Below are 20,852 nucleotides of genomic sequence, written 5' to 3'. Positions count from 1 at the left end.
CGTCATAACAAGAGGCACATGCGACGTGCGAAGATGAACAGTTTAAACTATCAGAGTAAAAGCACATGAAGTAATGGCCATTGCAACATCTCTGGCATTTCAGAAGAATATGTCGCTGAACGATATTGTGGCCTCTACATACTGGAGATGCAACTCAGTGTTTGCTTCTCACTACTTGAGAGACGTGAGAGTGACTTACGATAAGTGCTTCTCGTTGGGGCCCTACGTATCTGCAGATTCAGTGCTTGGACAGGGAGCTTAGACTAATCCTTGTTAGTTTAGTTTAGTTTTATTTTTAATTTGGTGTTTGTGTTTTTATGGTTGTTTGGAAGAGGGTTAAGTGGTAATCCCTTTCAATTGTAGTTCTAACACGGGTTAGAGATGGTTAGGTGGTCGGGATTGGTTTTGTGCTCCTTGATAGTGCCAGAGGCAAAGGTTTGACGTGTAAGTGGGTTAGCCCCCATTGACAAAGATCCTAACAAGGTTCTGTCATGTAAGTGGGTAAGCCCCCATTGACAAGATCCAGAAGAGCTGTCAGTCATAGGTCACTACCTCACTAAAGCTCTTGAGGCAAAGCAGACTCATAGACAGTATCCATGAAGTCTTCTGCCCAATCAGGTAAGAACCAAGGTCTTTGACCTACAACAGGTGTTGTTTCCTGTTTTTATTTTTATTATGTAGCTGTCTCTTATCCTCCACCAAGGGTGCCAAGCAGCTAAGTATATATCTGCCGGGGAAGTTGCATGTACAAAAATGATATTGTTATGCTACAATAAAGTTTTGTACATACTTACTCAGCAGATATATACAATTAATGGTCTGCCCAGCCTCCCCTCAGGAGACAGGTGGAAGAGAAAATCTGATTAGAAAACGGGAATGGTTCCTGGTCCCGCCACCCAGCGGCGGGAGGGTAGATCACCTGACCTACCTGTAGCGTGTGCCGCGAAATTTGAATTTGTTCCGACATGGGATACAAACCTTTCAGTCCTTTTACAATAGGAAGGTTACTAGCGGCAGCTGGATAGATCGTAAGCTTTCGAACAAGGGGTTCGGTAGTTAACTGCTTGTCTGACAGTGCGTGCGCCGTGCAACTGGGAGATGAAGAACCACTTTAGCTTTCGGCCTGCTGGTGTGTAGACGTGCTCTTCATCGCGCTCTGCCGGCTTCATCGTTGTGTGCTTTCAGGATATTAATTTTTCATATACACTTTGTTTATTTATGATTATGGATCAAGGATCGATGTAATCTCTGCGCCTCCTATTATCTGACGACTGTGCCCGGGGTTGAGGGGCGTAAATGTGGAAAATTGAGAGTTTTCTTGAGATCGATCCCCAGGTCCTTTGTGCTCGGTGCCGAGGGTGGGAGCGCGCTCACGCCGAGCCGTGTATTTTTGTACATGCAATTTCCCCGGTAGAAATATACTTAGCTAATGTCTCTGACGTCCCGACAGAATTCAAAACTCGAGGCACACGCTACAGGTAGGTCAGGTGATCACCCTCTCCCACCGCTGGGTGGCGGGAATAGGAACCATTCCCGTTTTCTAATTCAGATTTTCTCTGTCGCCGGTGCTGACAGTATCGTTGTTGGTTCCTCCTGCATGGATTTCTTGCTTGCTTTGCTAAGGATTGTTTTTGGTGAAGTATTCATTCTTTGGCTTTGGTATATGCTGATTTGGACCGTTTTTTGGATTTGCTTAGGACTTTTTTCTTCATTATGTCTGATGTTGCACCTGAAACTCGTTTTAGTGTGTGTATGAAAGAAGGATGTAAGGTGAGACTGCCGAAAGCTTCGGTGGATCCTCACACTATTTGTGTTAGATGTAGGGGGAACGAATGCTCAGTTAGTAAGACATGTGATGAATGTTTAAAAGTTTGACTGAAACGCAATGGAAGAGTTTGACTGCATATGTAAAGAAATTGGAGAAGGATAGAATTAGGAAGGCTTCAGCTAGAAGTTCAAGTAGGTCCTGCTCTATGGATCAGGACAGTCTTTCTAATCCCAATGTAGTTTCTCCTACTTCTAACGTAGTTTCAGCTCCTTCCCCCTGCAGCGAACTCGTAGATTCGTCATCGGAGAAAGCTGCTATGAAAGCGTCGATCCGTAATTTGCAAAGGCAATTACGAGAGATGGAAGGTAAGAGTGAAGTGTGCAGTGTCCCCAGTGAAGTGGAGGGGGCATCTGACCGACTCCGCATCACTCCTAGGCCTAGACCTCTTTCAGACTCCCATGACCAAGGGAGGAGGAATGTCAAAAGCCGCAAGGGGATGTAGAGTCCCACGGTCAGGGGCGTCCCTTCGGCAGTTCCTGTAGACTCGTCCAGGCTGCCTTGGACCGCTAAAGACAAAGCGTCCTTAGGAAGTGTTTTTCTGACTCGGGAATTCTTTCCTCGCCCGGAGACGCGGATGGAGCTCCGCTTCTAAGTCGCGCCCTCTGAAGAGAGCCTGGAAGCCTCCTGCAGGAGACGCGTTAGACTCCAGCCCAGAGCCTTTTCCGGAGTATTCTCCCGCTCAGAAGAAGAGAGCTATGAAGTCTCCTGATTCTTGACCTGAAAGAATTCGCTCATCGACTAAGAAGTTTTTAGTGGGCCTGCAAGAGCAGTTACCCACGTTAAGTAGGCTCTCTTTCCAAGGGGCCTTCTCGCAGAAAAGACTCCTCTCTTCCAGTCAAGAGCTGTTATAAGAGACCTTCTTCGAGCTGGCGTTCGGACTCTGGCAGGCGCCTCTCTCCTGTAAGGTGCTCCTCTCCAACGGAATCGTTTGACTACGCTTCTTATCGCGAGTCGGCGACTCCGACCAGACGATCTTCTTCTAGTAAGAACCCGCATTCGTCTAGGCGCCCTAGTAAGGGCTCAAGCCCCTCTCCTGGCAGGAGCCAGGATCATCAATCCTTACGTAGGAGTAACGAACGCTTTTCTCCTTATAGGCGCTCTCAGAGGGATAGAAGCCCCTCTCCTTGCAATCTTAAGGAACAGGATAGTCTCCGCTCCTCTCGTAGAGCAGAGAGACGATGAACAGTTTCTCTCCCCCCAGACGTTCTTGGAGAGATTCTAGCGCCTCTCCTAGCAGGCGCCATCATGATACCAGACTTTTTTCTCCGCCCAGGCGAGTTACTCCTTCCAGGCGCCCACGGCAGGACACAAGCACCTCTCCACGCAGGTGCCAAGAGCCTGAGAAGAGCCTGGCGGCTACGATGCCCCCTACTTCAGTTAGGCGCTCTTTAGGAGATCCAAGTTTTTCCTCTCGCAAGAGTATTCAGAAAGAAGTAAGCTCCTCTCCGGGCAGGAGCCAGGATGAGAGCAGGCGCTTTTCTACCCCAAGGCGCGTAGCGCCTGATAGGCGCCAACGACGTGACACTAGCGCCTCTCCCCGCAGGCGCCAAGAGCCTGGAAAGAGATTGTTACCGGATTCTCGCCCTACTCCTGGTAGATTCGCCTGCAAAGACGCAAGCTCTTCCCCTCTCAGACAAGAGCCTTTGAGAAGCGGCAGTCGTTCTTCTCCTGCTAGGCCCCTTCCTGTAGAAGCTAGTACTTCTGTGGATAGGATCGCTTCGGGAAGTGGACTCCCTTCCTCTTCTAAGCTTCCTTCGAAGGATAAGAGCCCCTGATGAATTTACATCTCCAGTGCATGCCTATCAACATCTTGAAAATATTATTGATGATAATGCTAGCAAGTTTATACCTAAAACATGCGGTTTACCTCATCGCCCTGTAGTTCCTTGGTGGAGTAAAGAATGTGCCAACGCAAGAAAAGTGACCCGAACTTGCTTCAGAAGATACTTGAGAACAAACTATGTAGCAGATAGAATAGCGTACCTCAGAGCCTGTGCCAAACAAAAAAGAACTTTTAAAAAGCAAAGAGAGCATCTTGGAAGAAATATATATCTAATATTAATACCAAAACTCCTTCAAAGGAAATATGGGACAAGATTAGAAAACTTCAAGGCAAATTCGTCCCTAAGCCTCTACCAATATTAGGGAAAAAATAATAGATATATATCTGACCCCAAAGATGTAGCAGAGGTTCTTGCAAAGCACTTTGCCCATGTATCAAGTGCTGACAACTATTCCCAGCATTTCAACAAATTAGAGCATCAACATCTGTTGTTCCTCCCTGCTTCTTCAAATACTGAAGCTTTTAACCTGCCTTTTAGTATGGAGGAGATGCAAAATGCTATCTCTAGCTCTTCTTTAACTGCCCCAGGTGAGGATGGCATCCGGTATGAAATGATATCACATCTTCCAGTGGATACCAAGGAATTTTTATTAGAAACCTTTAATGGACTATGGGCTTCCCATACATCTCCTGATTCCTGGCATACATCAATTGTAATTCCAGGCCACAAGTCTGGTAAAGACCCAGAACTGCCATCTAGTTATAGGCCCATATCCTTGACCAGTTGCATATGCAAATTATTTGAGAGAATGATCAATAACAGACTTGTGTGGTATCTAGAATCAAAAAATCTTTTATCTAACCAGGCAGTTTGGTTTTTAGGAAGAACCGAAGTACTCTAGACCCTTTGCTGATGTTATCAAGGGAAATTTCAAATGCCTTTTCTAACCAAAACCAGGTGGTGGGTGTCTTTTTTGACCTCGAAAAAGCATATGACACGACCTGAGGGGTGGTATTTTAAAGCAATTGGCCTCGTGGGGTATAGAGGACATATGTTCTCTTTTATTGAAGAATTTTTATCAAACCGCTCAATTAAAGTGAGGAGTAGGGTCAGAACTATCTTCATCCTACATGCAAGAAGGAGGTGTCCCCCAAGGCAGCGTATTGAGTGTGACCATTATTTGCTGTTGCTATTAATAGTCTCATGAGTCACATACCTCCTGGCATACAAGGATCACTATTTGTCGATGACTTTGCAATTTACTGTAGTGGATCATCTGCACTACAAGCATGCCAAAATCTTCAAATTGCAATAAATGCTGCATCCGCATGGGCAAATTCTCGTGGATTCATGTTTTCACCTCAGAAGACCAAAGCCATTCGCTTTACTCGTACTCGTAAAAAAAAGGGAAGAGATCCCCCACCCTTTTCTTAAATGATTGTATTTTGCCTTATGAGGATAATATCAAGGTTCTTGGAGTCATTTTTGACAAGAAAATGACATTTGGTCCCCATATAAATGACCTATCTATCAGGGTTAAGAAGTCACTGAACATTCTGAAAGTTGTATCGCATTTTGATTGGGGTGCTGATAGAACAACTTTGCTTAGAATTTATACATCTTTGTGTCTGAGCAGTTAGACTATGCATGCCAAATATATGGGTCAGCTGCAAAGACTTTACTTGGAAAACTTGATATTGTTCACAATGCTGGGCTTCGCATCGCACAGGTGCTTACAGAAACATCTCCCATTGACAGTCTCTATGTGGATTCTGGCATACCTCCCCTTTCCATTCGCAGAGAGAAGTTGAGTTTTGAGGTATTTAGCTAGGTCCCTTGCGGTGAGAAACAATCCTAACTATAAATATGTTAGGGCGCCTTTAGATCGGGGCTCCTAACAGATCCAGAGTGCCCCAAGCCTTTGGAAGTACAGCTGAAAAATGATGCTAGAGAAGTAGGCTTATTAACAGCACAGATAGCAGAGGTGGGATATCCCAAGTCTCCCCCTTGGTGTAATCCACCTGTTAAAGTTATGTTTTACGGCAGGAGGGAAAAATACCTACCTAGTAGGTAATGAAAAGTGAGTTTTTAAATCATGCTGCTCAACATCATGGGAAACATGTTTTTACAGATGGCTCCAAATCGGCTGCAGGAGTTGGAAGTGCAGCTGTGGTGGGGATATTGTTATTGGAAGGAAACTCCCATCCTCTTGTTCAATATTTACTGCTGAGCTGTACGCAATAATTCTCGCAGTCCAACATATTTTTAAAAATGGCAACCAAAATAGTTTTTATACAATTTTTACGGATTCCAATAGTGTTTTTACTCTCATTAAAACAAATTATGCCAGGCCATCATCTAGTACAAGAGGTGCAGGACTGGTTAGTACTTCTGCAATCTAGGAAGAGTATCAGTGTTCACTTCTGTTGGGTCCCCCTGCCCATGTTGGGGTGGATGGAAATGAACAAGTAGATAAGGCAGCAAAGGAGCTTCAGGGCTAAGTAATCCATCCCCCCTTTAGTATTCCTTTACAAAGATCTTAAAAGTGAGATTCATCTTTACTGTAAAAATAAGTGGCAGGCTCGCTGGTCTGAACTGACCCAACCAATACAAAATTGAAACACATCCACCCATTGGTGGATAAATGGTCATCTTGTAATGCTACAAGTAGGAGGGATACCATTATTTTAACTAGGCTGCGTATTGGCCATACACATGCAACGCACCAATTATTTAATGAAGAGTGGGGAAGGGAGACAGGCCCCTCACTGTAATACCTGTCAAGTGACAATGGATGTTAAGCATATTTTAGTTGATTGTCCTGTTTTTAATCTTCAGAGGAGGACACATTTACTCCGCCGGACAAACCTTTGAGAGATATACTGGGGGAAAACTGTAATACCCTGAACTTGAGAAAATTTATACAAAAGTATTGGGTTATATTACGAGCTATAATTGATTTTATTAATTTATTTATTTATTTTATTTTACCCTTTTAATCCTTATTTATTCACATCTAGATTTTATTGTATGAAAGTGTTGCGATTGATATTAAAGGTTAAATGGTACTAAATGGTGTGAGTATACAGATATTATGATTGAATGAATTTTGTTATATAGCGCTGAATGGCCTTTGATGCCCCAGTGCTTGGCTTAATGCCTAAATCCTATATTCAATTCAATTCAATCCCTCTCCTAGGACTCCTTTGCCGAAGAGAACTTCTTCCCCTAATGCTACCTTAGAAGAGGTTTCCGAGGATGAAGCACCTAAAGATGTGGGCGTCTCGGATTACAAGAGGCTGGCAGCCCTGCTTCTGCAAGATTTCGGGGACTCGCTTCGCCCAGCGGATCCTCCTTCACCAGGATCACTCCTTTCAAGCACCAAACTTTCAGTCGCCTTCATTCGTTAAAATGCGTCCGACGCTTTCTATGAAGAAAGCCATCAAGAGCTTAGAGAGCTGGCTCCACTCTAAGAAAGAAGCGGGCAAGACTGTTTTTTCCTGCCCTCCTTCGAAGTTGGCAGGTAAGCCAGGTGTCTGGTATGACACAAAAGAACCAATGGGATTGGGCCTTCCTTCTTCAGCGGATGCCGACTTTTTAGCTCTTGTGGATTCTTCGAGGAGACGCTCTCTTCTATCGGCGAAGGCTTCTTGGGGAATGTGCGAAATGGACCATTTGCTTAAGGGTCTATTTCGCACACTTGAAGTTTTCAATTTTATGGATTGGGCCCTGGGAGCCCTGGCTAAGAGAGCACAGGATCCAGACTTTGTATCTATGGAGGTTTTAAAGAGTGTCCTTTCTTGTCTAGATAAGGCCTTGATGGATGGATCTATGGAAGTGGCTTCTCTTTTTGGATCTGGAGTCCTTAAAAAGAGATCTGTTTACAGTTCCTTTTTGGCGAAATCATTATCTCCTCTACAAAGAACCTCCTTGCTGTATTCGCCCCTGTCGAGTCACCTGTTTCCACAAGAGACCGTGAAGGACGTATCAAGATCATTATCAGAGAAGGCAACGCAAGATCTTCTTGCGCAGTCGGCGAAGAGACTGAAACTGGCAGTCCCTTTAACTAAAAGAGAGAGGCCTGCTTTTCAGCAGCCCTTTCGAGGGAGAACGACTTCTAGACCCTCTCTTAGGAGTAGGAGGCCGGTCAAGAGAGGAAGATCGGCACGCAAACCCTTCACTAAACCACAATGAGACAGTAGTCCTCCAGACTACAGTAGGAGCCAGACTTCTGAAGTTTGCGAAAGTGTGGGCTCAGAGGGGGGCGGACACCTGGTCCCTCTCTATCCTCGAGAGAGGATACCTTATCCCCTTCAGGGAGAAGCCTCCCTTAACAACAACTCCAAGGGAGTTAACAGCAAGATACCGAGATCCTTTAAGAAGCCAGGCCCCGCTACAACTCGTAAAAGAAATGATGGACAAGGAGGCGATAGAAAGTGTTCAAGACCTTCAATCTCCGGGGTTTTACAACCGTCTTTTTCTTGTGCCAAAAGCCTCGGGGGTGGAGACCAGTCCTGGACGTAAGTGCCCTGAATCGCTTCGTTGTCAAGACGAAGTTCATGATGGAAACTACATCCTCCGTCCTTGCAGCTCTTCGTCCAGGGGATTGGATGGTGTCCCTGGACCTTCAGGATGCCTATTTCCATGTGCCTATCCATCCTTCGTCCAGGAGGTACCTAAGATTCATGGTACAGGGCAAAGTTTTTCAATTACGAGCCCTATGCTTCGGTCTTGCCACGGCCCCTCAAGTGTTCACGGGTCTGATGAGGAATGTCACTCATTGACTACATATCGAAGGAGTAAGGATCTCGTTGTATCTCGACGATTGGCTGATCCGTGCCCAGTCAAAGGATCGCTGTCTGGAGGACTTGAAATTAACACTGGACCCAGCTCAGTCTCTAGGACTGTTAATAAACCTCGGGAAGTTCCAGATGAATCCCCAGCAAAGCTTTGTCTATCTGGGGATTCTGATGGATTCTTGGGGTTTTCGTGCGTATCCATCAAAGGAACAACAGGAGAGATGTTTACAGAAAGTGAAGACATTCCTAGAGAAAGAACAATGTTCCGCGAGGGACTGGATGAGTCTTCTGGGGACCCTTTCCTCATTGGAACAGTTAGTTTCTCTAGGGAGGCTGCACTTAAGACCCCTACAATTCTTCCTCAGGGAGAATTGGGATCAGAAGCACCAAGACCTTTCAGACTCATTTCGGCTCTCAAAGAGAATAAAGGAGGACCTCAGTTGGTGGTTAGAGCCAAACAGACTCAACCAAGGACTCTCCCTGCAGTTGTCGAGTCCTCGCCTAGTGTTATTTACAGACGCCTCGGAACTAGGATGGGGAGCAACTGTAGGCTCGAGAGAAGTGTCAGGCACCTGGAGTGGGGAACAGGTGTCCTGGCACATCAACAAGAAGGAACTAGCAGCAGTGCATCTAGCTCTCGTTCACTTCGAACCTCAAGTCTTGGGCTGTGTTGCAAGTAAACTCGGACAACACGACAGCTCTAGCCTACATAAGGAAGCAGGGAGGGACCCACTCATTCTCCCTTTTCGAGAAAGCAAGGGAGCTTCTTCTTTGGACCGAGGAACGGAAAATAACTCTCCTAACCAGGTTTATCCAAGGGGAAAAGAACGTAAGAGCAGACCTTCTGAGCAGAAGGGATCAAGTTCTTCCCACGGAATGAGCTCTGCATTCAGAAGTGTGCAACAAGATCTGGAACCTCTGGGGGAGACCCAATATCGACCTCTTCGCAACGCATTGGAATGCGAGACTGGAGAACTACTGCTCACCAATATCAGATCCAAGGGCAGTGGCAGTAGACGGTCTCCTTCTAAATTGGGAGGGATTGACGGGTACGCTTTTCCTCCTTTCAAGACCCTAGGAGAGGTAGTAAGAAAGTTCGTCTCTTCGGAGGGAGCAAAACTGACCCTCATCGCGCCATTCTGGCCAGCACAAGATTGGTTCACAGAGGTACTGGAATGGATGATAGATTTCCCGAGGTCCCTTCCACTGCGGAACGATCTTCTCAAACAGCCCCACTTCGACAGATACCACAAAAACCTTACCGCTCTCGGTCTGACTGCCTTCAGACTGTTGAAGGACTCGTCAGAGCGAGGGGGTTTTCACGCAATGCTGCAAAGGCTATTGCAAGAGCCAGAAGACCTTCAACTCTACGCGTGTACCAGTCAAAGTGGGAGGTGTTCCGAAGGTGGACCAGGGCCCAGAAAGTATCCTCTTCCAGTACCTCTGTGACGGAAATAGCTGACTTTCTCCTTTATTTGAGGGAGAAATGCAATCTGGCTGTTACCACAATAAAAGGATATAAGAGCATCCTGTCCTCTGTTTTCAGACATAGGGGCCTTAATATCTCGGAGGACAAGGATCTACATGACTTGATAAGGTCCTTCGAAACCTCGAAGTCCAAGACTATAAGACCACCTAGTTGGAACCTGGATGTGGTTCTTAAATACTTAATGTCCAAGAAGTTTGAACCTCCTCATACTTCCTCTTTCAGAGACTTGACTAGGAAGTCTCTATTTCTCTTTGCACTAGCATCTGCTAAGAGGGTTAGTGAGCTTCAGGCTTTAGAAGGAACAGTGGGCTTTAAGGAAGACTCTGCGGTGTGCTCCTTTAATCCCCTGTTCTTAGCAAAAAACGAAAACCCCTCTAAGCCATGGCCAAGGACTTTTGAGATTAAGGGACTGTCCTCTTTGGTAGGGAGAGACGTAGAAAGGACCTTGTGTCCAGTCAGGATACTCAAGTTCTACTTGGAAAGGAAGAAGCTACTTGGTGGAAATGTGGATAGTCTTTGGTGCTCGGTAAGAAATCCTAAGAGAGCGATTTCTAAGAATGCCCAAGCGTTTTTTATTAGAGACGTAATTAGAGAAGGTCAGAGCTGTAGCTACCTCGTTAGCTTTTCACAGGAATATGTCTCTACAGGCGCTTGTCGAATCCACCTACTGGAGATGCATTTCAGTTTTTGCATCGAGTTACTTAAGAGACGTGCGAGTCACTTATGATAAGTGCTTCTCCCTCGGACCGTACGTGTCTGCGGATTCGTTGCTGGGGCAGGGAGCTGAAGCTAATCCTTTATAGTTAGTTATATTAGGAAATTTTAATTTTTAATTTTTTGGTGTTGTGTTTTATGGTCGATTGGAAGGGCATTTGGGAATGTGCCACTTTCAAATCGTAGTGTTAACAATAGTAGTGTGGTCAGGTGGTCGGGATTGGTTTTTCGTGCTCCTTGTTAGTTGTTTGGACCTAAGCTCTGTCATGTAAGAGGGTTAGTCCCCGTTGATATGATGAAGGTGAAGGCTCTGCCATATAAGTGGGTTTTTCCCCATTGGTATGATCCAAGACAAGGCTCTGTCATATAAGCGGGCTGGCCCCCATTGACAAGACCCAGAAGAACTGTCAGTAACAGGTCTCATCCTTACTGAAGTTCTGGAGGCAAGCAGACTCATAGACAGTAATCATGAAGTCTTCTGCCCAATCAGGTAGGAGCCAAGGTTTTTTTATGTTACCTACAATAGATGTTGTTTCCCTGTTTTTTATTTTTTGTATTAGTGTTTAGCTATCTCTTACCCTCCGCCAAGGGTGCCAATCAGCTAAGTATATATCTGCCGGGGAAGTTGCATGTACAAAAATTATTTTATTAAGATACAATAAAGTTTTGTACATACTTACCCGGCAGATATATACGATTAATGGCCCGCCCAGCCTCCCCTCAGGAGATAGGTGGAAGAGAAAATCTGAATCAGAAAACGGGAATGGTTCCTATTCCCGCCACCCAGCGGCGGGAGAGGGTGATCACCTGACCTACCTGTAGCTTGTGCCGCGAGTTTTGAATTCTGTCGGGACGTCAGAGACATTAGCTAAGTATATATCTGCCGGGTAAGTATGTACAAAACTTTATTGTATCTTAACAATATCATTTTTGGGTTTGTGAAAGTGAAAATTGTAAGTGCAGTACTCTTTTTCATTTTTCATTTATATTTTTGCCCTGTGTGCTCGGTGCCGAGGGTGCGAAGCTCTCGGCACGAGCCCTTTATTCTGTGTGAAAGTGAAATCGCAGTGCAGTATTCTGTTTCATTTTCATATATTATTTTGATTGCATCAATATTCATTATGGATCAAGGTTTCCGCTCATAATCGGGAATTGATCCTTACCCTTTTATTTTGTGTGAAAGTGAAATTGCAAGTGCAGTACATATTCTTTTTCATTTTTCATATATTGTTTTGATTGCATCAATTTTGCATTATGGATCAAGGTTTCCGCTCATAACGGGAATTGATCCTTACCCATTGCGCTCGGTGCCAAGGGCGCGAATGCTCTCGGCCCGAGCCCTTTTTTGTGTGAAAGTGAAATCGTAAATGCAGGATTCTTTTTCATTTTCATATATTATTATTATTGATTGCATCAATATTCAATATCCGGGTCCTTCTCCTCACTCGATCTGTCGAACGTGGAGGAGGGCGCTTGGTGCCCTGACGTACAATTGTATTCGGGGTCTTCTGTTCGTTCGGGGTGCCCCCCCGCACAAGGGGACCCCCCTTTCTAAACACCCTATTGTTGCTTCCGCAGGTGCTTCTGCCACGACGGATGACCTTGGTCAGGTGTGGGCGTCCTTGGGTCTGCAGGGCGTGCCTAGTGTCCAGAGGCTGCTGCTTCTTCTGGCTGGGTCTGCTGCGGTCACCCATGGAGCGGTGACCATGACGACGACCACCTTGTCGACTCCAGGGTACGCCAGCCCTCCTCACCTGGTGTACTCGCCTCACGTGGTATCAGTGTCGCCTAAAGCCACTGTGCAGGGTCCGATCGCCGTACCAGGGGGGGGGCGTGCCGCTGCCGCCTGGGTTTGTCATGCTGGCTGTCCCTGCCGTTCCTGCCGTTCCCGAGATGCCCATGCCTGCTGACGCCGTCCCTGTTCGTGGTGGTGCTGCCTCCCTCGGGGACTTCTCAGGGCCCGTCCCACCGGAGGGGTCCTTCCGCTGGTTCTCACTATGGGGACCAGAGGGGTACCGGCTAACACCGGTACTTCCTCGCCTGGCATTAGGGGCTCTGCCGCTACCAGGTTCCGTCTCGGCCACTCGTTCGCGAGAGGTACCGAGTGTACGGTCACCCACCGGTGGCCGTGCAGCCAAGAACCAGACGCCAGAGCTCGTTCGGCGCCAGGTTCACGGCACGGAGCGGAAGGCTGGTGAGAACCGCTCAGCTGGTCACCCGGGTTGACGTGACGGTCCCAGACCAGCCACGGGCTGAGGCTGGGAAGGGGTCCCCCCGATCGCTGGCGCCAGTGGTTCGGCGCGCCGTGAGGACAAGCACCAGTCTCACCGTGACAGTGGTCTGCAGGTCGCCTGAACGCCGCTCCCACAGGGACCGGTCGGGTACGGCAACCAGCAGTAGCTCCTCTGACACACGAGATCGGGGCCGCTGTTCTCAGTCCAGCCGTTCTCCCCAGGGAAACGGCTTGACTAGGCCTGCAGCTCGATCCCCACCGCGGGTTGGCGATCGCCTGCAGCCTCCAAGCCCGGTGGATCTGCCAGCGAGCGAAAGGGGAGCGTCAGGTCTTCCTCTCCCTTGCCTTTAACTTCCTTGGTTTACACCTGGAAGAGCAAGGCACAGCGGAGTGATCGTGAGGGGCGCGCCCCGCACGATCCCATCACGACGCCGTTAGTACCAGGCACGATCTTCAGACCGACCAGGACATACGCGCAAGTGACAGGAGGAGACTGAAAGGGGTCTGTCGCTGTTCCCCCTCCTGAAGGGGGAGGTTCTCGGGATATACTCTTGTTCGAGGGGTTTGACAGTCCTACTCCTCAAGATGCTGTGACTTCTGAGATCCAGAGGAACTTTGCCAAGGTTATTGCGCTGATTCGTCAGCACAATGACCTCGGGGAAGGATCGCTGCTCCCACCATCCGAGCCCACATCCCGGCTCGAGTCGTTTTGGGCCCCGAAGAGGGAACCCAAACCAACGGTGGGTCTGCCGCGATCGGAGCTTGCCGACTCTGTGTTGAACCAAGTAGAGTCTCTCGTCTCTGGACAAGAAGGCTCTTTCAGGTCTGGCCGGTCGAACAAGCTACTTCCACCTCCTCTACGGCGACAGCGGCGTTTCTACGTGTCTTCGGACACCACTATGGCGGCATTCCAGGCTGTCTCCTGATTAGACCTGTGGCGTGAGGCGGCACTTGGAGCGCTCCCCCCTTCAGTCCTCCTGAGAGGTTTCGACCTCGACGAGGGCTGGAATGAGTCGGAGGACGGTATCGGCTCTCTCCTGTCAGGTGTCGATCAGCCCCACCCAGACGACGTTCACAGTGGTGGCAGACGCTTACCTACAGTACGAGTTCGTAACCCTCCTCGGGGGAAAACATTTTCTCCTGACGATACATTTTTCCAGACTCTGAGAGGCCATCGCCACAAGGTGATGGCTGCTCCTTCTCTCTTCTCCAACTGCTAGTTCCGCTGGGAAGGGGAGCGAGTATCCAATTCCTCCCCCATTCCCTCTCTCCTTACGGCTACGAGGGAAAGGGGAGGGATCCTACAGAGACTTCTCTGTAGGATCCCATGTTGGAGACTGCGCTACCGGGAGGGACCTTCGGGTCCTACCTGACGTAAGCCCCCACGACGTTAAGGAGGGATCCTGCCCCATCCTTGATTTCTACAGGAATCGAGAGGACCACCAACTGATAATCGTTTGACGAATTCGGTGAGCTAGAAGAGAATCCCCGATAATTGTTACCACGATAATCGGGAACCTCGCCGAATGCTCAAATTCCTGGAATTTCTAGCGTTTGGAAGAAGACTGCTGCTGAAGGGGGGGCATGGCAAAAAATGACATGGGTTACAAAAACACATGGTAACTAATTGAAAATTTTATTTTAGGGCAATCTTGATACCTGGACTCTTCTCCCATCTGCTGAATGCAAAATCTGCAATAGAAAAAGAAGAATAAAATAAAAAAGGGCATTTTCGTATGCATCCAAAAACAAAACTGCTACTGCTTTAAACTATCAGAGATAGGAAGCTAAACCTAGTCTCATTTAATAGCTAAAGAGTGTGTCAACAATCTCCTCAAAACAAAATTTGTACTTTAGAGGGATAAAGTTATTATTTTTGCGTTTAAATTTGTAATAAAAATCTGTTACGTAAATAATGTAATTTTAAATAAAAAGAAAGAGAAACATTTTTTCAAAAAGATTGGTTTCTGAGCAACGTTATAGAACTTTTAAACGACGAATAAACAATGAAAAAAAACAATTGTGAAAATCGGATAAAAACTAACGAAGAAGTAGTGTTTTAAAGGACAATAACTCACTTTTGAGAAAATGGCATTTAAAGTTGACACATCCACGGCGACTAGTATGCTCCAGCAGAGCAGCTATTGTACACCTTCTTTTTCTTTTTTTTTTAATACTGATCTTTCTACGCATTGAACTGGTGAGAGTTTGTGTTGGAGCACCAGTGGTGGAGGGAGGCAGTGGTGTGGTGGCGGTCATATGGCTCGTTGATGGCTGGGAGGATCAAGCTGTTGGTGGTGGAGTTAAAAATGGCTGACCGCTCGTCGTCTCTTTCCAGTTTCCTACCTTTTCACCTCTCTCGCTTTCTCAACGCTGTCCGGACCCATACCTCTTGGATGTGAGCCGTTTCTTCCCTGGGCATTTGCAGAAATGATTTGCAGGTGTAGAGAATCCAGATAAATCTAAAAAATCGCCCGATGAACGGTGACAGTAGCAGACGAAACACAAGAAACGTCACGCGAGCAGACGACGCAGACGACCATCTGCTATGATAGCCTTCAAGGCACTGACTTCCAAAGCTCCATCGCCTTATCGCCTACTCGCTACCGTATAGCAGTGGACGAGTTGCTAAACATTATTTTTATTCATGATATATGTATACGTATATAATTCCTTGTATATTTATATATACGCTGTATAACCTAATAATAGGGAAATAAGAGTGTGGTTGTCAAAATAATAACAATTATTTTTTAGCAAAAATATTGTAGAAAAATAGTTAGAATCAATATATTGCTCTGAAACTTCGAGAGTGGGTTGCCATGACCATGAAATATTCGATGGTTGATTCACTAGAAATCGACTTTTTTCAAAATATTTCGTCATTTTTGACGGGCGGGAAAGGTCCCTGAAGGAAGAATATCTCACAGTAGGCGACCAACCCTGGAATAGAGAACGGACGGGAACATCCAGTTTGGCTTGAACTGTCGTCTTCTGTATTCTGTTCACCATTGAAGCTTTCCTTCGGGTAAAACTTCTCCTTCACTCTCTCGATTAGAGAACGAAGGCGGTCGATCTCCAATCCTTATTCTCATTCCTCGAAGGGAAAAGAATTTAGGATGGAGGTCGTTGTACAGAAACCTACAAATATACTACGTAGATTAGCCTCACGACATGATTCTGATAAGCAGTTGAATTGTCCGGGGTGTAGGCGCATACCGTAGTTAACTCTACGGATTGTGACCGAGACGACTAGTATCCTAATTGAACTGCAATTCAGGGCTGCCTGCAACCTCCCAGGAGTTACCAGTTTCGATTTTAGATACTTATGGTATTGTCACGACAACACCAACTCGGCTTTTGTATTTACCGAAATCCATTTTGTTTAAATATAATTGCTCGAGCGTATTTTTTATACTCGATGGTTCTAGCCGAACGCATTCCTTTGTGGAATGGATTACCTGGCAACTCAGGATGACAAGTCAGCGAGAACTACTGTGTATTGAACTGCCCGATAGCAGCTCAGTACCAGCTGGCTCTCCGAGATGCACGGTCGGTTATGTCTCTCTCCCCTGCATTGATTGACTACCGAATCTTATCTCTGCCCAACAATCACAGACTTAGGTCTCTGATTAATGTGGATTCTCTCATACATGAATGACCATCTACTGCTGTGACGCTCGATTTCATCGCCTTCGACATTGCGAGAATTTTCAACAGAGATATCTCTTGGACTCTTTCATCTTTCTGTTTACCACACGGTAACAGAAGTCTGTACTAGTCTCCCGCTGCATCTCACTGCGATAATGTGGAATGATTTCTGCAGACATCTGAGTTTGTCTTCAAAATATATCTTATTCGTAGACCCCTCAGATTCTGAAGCCTTGCCGAGGATGGGGGGCTTACGGTTCAGCAACTGGGCCCTGATGCCTGGTTGAACTGCTTTCTCGCTGGGCCTTGGTGCCCAGCTTTTGATCCAATGAAATAAGTCAGCCCTTTTTCTTCTACTAAAAACATTTCATCTTTCTGCCTTCCTCCCCTTATAAGGTATGGATTCTATGATGACGACTATTGGCTTGGTTTTGGACATGATTTAGTCTAAATCTTGTGATTTGAAGGAGGGTGAGGATGGACGGCATGCCACCTCACCCGTAGAACTCTAGTACCTGACGTGGTCGAGCGAGGGGAAAGTTTAGTGTCAAACCCTATCCTCAATGCCAGGTCTGATCTCGACGGACATCATGACGCCTTAGCACTGGACCCCCCAGATGCTGAAGCCTTGCCGAGGATGGGGGGCTTAGGGTTCAGCAGAGCTGGGCCCTGATGCCTGGTGGAAGGGCTACTTTCTTGCTGGGCCTTGGTGCCCAGCTGTTTGATCCAACTAAATGAGTCAGCCCTTTTCCTTTTACTAAAACTTTTCTTCCTTCTGCTTCCTCCTTCTATAAGGCACGGATTTTATGTTGATGACTTGGATTGGTTTTGGACATGATTTGGACTTGTTCATTGGATTTGATGGAGGGTGAGGATGGTTGGCATGCCCCCTCACCCGTAGAACTCGAGTACCTAACGTGGTTCGAGCGAGGGGAAAGTTTAGATGTCAAACCCTGCTCTTAGTGCTGGGTCTATCTCGACGGACATCATGACGCCTTAAGCACTGAGGGTGGGGTGTATCTGGGTGGTACCCCTAGGGCAGCCCTGTATGGGATAACACTGTCCTCTAAATGTGGCTCCATGGTGGGTGGGGGGCTACCTGGACGTAATCGTAAATTCTAAACGTCTTATGGAGACATTAAAACCTTCTGTTGACGACTTAGGCAAGGATAAGGACAAGGAAAATTCTGTTAATTCCTCCATTGTGACTTTGGAGCCTTTTTCAAAGGACCTCCTTGTTACAAACATTTTTATATGTGAAACCAGTCCTTTAGACTGGAATTATGAAACTGTATTTAATGAATTTTGCAAATTTGGTAAAGTAAAAGAAGTAAGGAATAGACTTGGCAAAAATTATGGGTTTTTTGAATTTTGGGTATTTTTCAATAACGAATCTGAAGCTCACAGCCTACAGAGAGTTCAGATCAGATTCATGAGTGTTGGACTCGCAGAGGCAAAAGAGGTCCCTAGGCATCTTGAGATTTATAGACCACCAAGTGAAATTAAAGATAATAGTAAAATTAGTTAAAACCTCCAGATCACCAGACCCAGCTAAGTGGTTAATTATCAAACAAACTCATGGTGAGAGAGGCAACCTCTTCAAAGTGAAGAGGTTGGTAAGCCAGAAGATCGGCAATGTTGGGAGTCCTGAATTAACTCGCTTTGGGCGTAATAGTTTCTTAGTTCTGTGAAGACAGATATTCAATCGATAATGCTTCTAAATTTGAAGCTTGATCCTGAGGGTATGATAAAAACAGGTAAAACAAAATCCTTTTTTCACTATAATTTTAGTTATGCGAAGGGTGTATATTAATGAAGATCTACATGAAATGGATGAGGAGGAAATTTTGGAAATGTGTACGGATGTGGTTTGGAAGGTTTTTAAAGTGCCCCGCTCATCGATGCTTATTTCAACATTTCAAGTTCATCTCTGCCATCTGAAATTATTACTTTGATAGTGAAATGATGAAAGTTCGTCCTTATAAGACCGAGAGTGCTCCAGTGCTTTTAAATGTTTTGGTTTTGGGACACTCCTCTAACATTTGCACCAGAAATAAACTCTGTGAATCATGTGGCCAGCCTGAGCACGAGGAATGTTCTGGACCAGTAGTTGCGTAAAACTGTAAGGGTGAACATCGAGCCCGTGATAAGAACTGTAGTGCATTCAAGAAAGAACAAGATGCATTACTAAAATCTCTTGACGAACACATCAGTGTGGGACAGGCCAAAAGCTGTTGGGCAGGAAAACCTATTCGGATGCCTTGAAGGCACATCAATTGAATACTGCTGCTTCTGGTGCCCCTTCTGGTGGGGCTCCCCGGTGCCCTGCTGGTGGGGCTTTCCACACCCCTCTAGTGTGGTACCCGTGCCCCCCCTGTTGGGGCCTCCGTGCCCCCCCTGGTGGGGCCTCCCGAGCCCCCCCTGGTGGGGCTTCCCATGCCCCCCCTGGTGGGGCTTCCCATGCCCCCCCTGGTCTTCCCATGGGGCTTCTTCCCAGCCCCCCCTGGTGGGGCTTCTCATGGGCCCTCCCTGTTGGGGTTTCCCATGTTGCAGAGACTCTGGTCAAGCCAGGGGACCCTGTTGGTTCAAGGGTTCAAGCCAGGTCTCAATATGTTGACGACTTCTCTCTGTCAGGGACATTGCCTGACATTGAGCCCTCACCTGATCTTGACATTACAGTGCACCGTGGAGATGACGGTGAGAGATAGAGGCCCTCTTTATTCGTCAGAAGAGGGCCCTTTCTCCCTCTTCGCCTCATCACGGTCATCAGCAATCATAGAAAAACAAAAGTAAAACTGAAAGGGCAAGTGAAAGCCCATCTTCTAAAAGATCTGTAACACTAGATCTAGGTCAAATAGTACAGGTAAAACTGAAAAGATCTCTCTCACCAGGACACAGATTCCTAAAGTAGTAGGGCAATTTTTATTTTCTTTAAGATGCCTTCCTCTAAATAATGGCTCTCATGCAGTGGAACATCCGTGGCTTTATACCAAATAGAGAGCAAGTTCGGGTTCTGTTTAGGATCATGATCTATCTGCAATGTGTCTTCAGGAGACAAAGTTGGGAGAGCACACTCCCAACTTGGGTTTTAATTATTCATTCCATAGGTCTCCACCCCCTGATCCCAACTCCTTGACGAGGTGGGGGGCTTAGGGATCCACTGCAGAGAGAGTATGCCCCTTTACGCCTACACACTCTACTGTAGATCCAACTGAAACATTGGGACCTTTCACTCCTTTACTCCTCCTCCTTATAAATTTTCCCTTTCCCTTCTTCTTCTTTCGTTGACGACCTGGCATGGTTTTGGAATTATTGAATTGACTGCTCGTTTTAACCTGATGGAGGGTGGAGTTGGACGGCATGCACTCCACCCGTCAAAACTAGAGTTACCTGACGTGGTCGAGCGAGGGGAAATGATAGTCAAGCCATGCCCACAGTGCTGGGTCCGATCTCATAGGACTGACGACCCTTAAGGCACTGTGTGTATGGCGTATATCCAGGTGAGTGTCCAGGGGCAGTTACCACAGCGTAACAGTATTGCTCCTCCTCAGTTGGGCCTCCTTGGTGAGAGGGATCTCATCCTGGACGAAATATTTGAAACTTTATATATATGGAAACCAAAACAAAAACCCCTACGACTTCTGGCATGGCAATGGACTATTCTAAGGAAAACCCAGGTAATGAAGAACAGTCTGGTATTAAAACTCTAATACCATACAAGCCGCAAAGAAAAAGCAAATTTAGAATTGACCCAACCTTGACTCACTTCGACTCCCTTTTTGGGAGTGGAAGTTGGTCAAGGTTCTTGACCTTGGAAATGATAGAAAAAATATCTGCATTACGATTGGAAAATATTGTTAAGTAGGCACCCAACCTCAGAAAGTCATTTAGACAAATAAAAGACCAGGTGTGGTTAATAGAAACCACTACAAAAAACCAATCTGAAAAACTATTTAACTATAAAGAAACATTGATAATATAAAGGTAAACATAAGGAAAAACGACAGTATGAACAGTGTACAGGGTACTGTAGTACTTCCTAAAAGGAGGAACAATTGAAAAAAATATTTTGCTGGATTCCCTTAAAAAAAGGTACAACAACGTGCAAGATTGCGAAATATATAGTTTAACCAGTAGACAAAATAAGGAAAATACATGAGAATAGCAAAAATAAAATTTGAAGGCCAAGAACTACCTTTCAAAATTAAAATCATGGGCCAAAAACAGAGAACTGAGGCCTTATGTTCCAAAGCCACTACAGTGCCAAAACTGTAGTAAATATGGACATACAGGGAAAATTGCAGAAATAAATCTATATGTGCGTATTGATACCGACGAACACACCACACAGTGG

The 20,852-nt window shown here is 46.2% G+C and overlaps 1 protein-coding gene and 1 long non-coding RNA gene across 2 annotated transcripts in view; one reads left to right on the top strand and one right to left on the bottom strand.

The window, feature by feature from the left end:
* LOC135215359 (uncharacterized) overlaps positions 1-20,852 on the top strand; it is a 519,194-nt gene that overhangs the window by 163,439 nt on the left and 334,903 nt on the right. The gene's annotated exons all lie outside the window — the stretch shown is intronic.
* Positions 14,468-15,118, bottom strand: LOC135215096 (uncharacterized). Its single transcript, XR_010314566.1, has 2 exons — positions 14,926-15,118; positions 14,468-14,539 (listed from the first exon to the last, which is right to left on the bottom strand). It is a non-coding gene; the product is annotated as an uncharacterized LOC135215096 (long non-coding RNA).

Source organism: Macrobrachium nipponense, chromosome 5, assembly GCF_015104395.2.
Source record: "Macrobrachium nipponense isolate FS-2020 chromosome 5, ASM1510439v2, whole genome shotgun sequence".
Classification (NCBI taxonomy): Eukaryota; Metazoa; Arthropoda; class Malacostraca; order Decapoda; family Palaemonidae; genus Macrobrachium; species Macrobrachium nipponense.
This window is presented reverse-complemented; position numbering and strand designations above follow the sequence as displayed.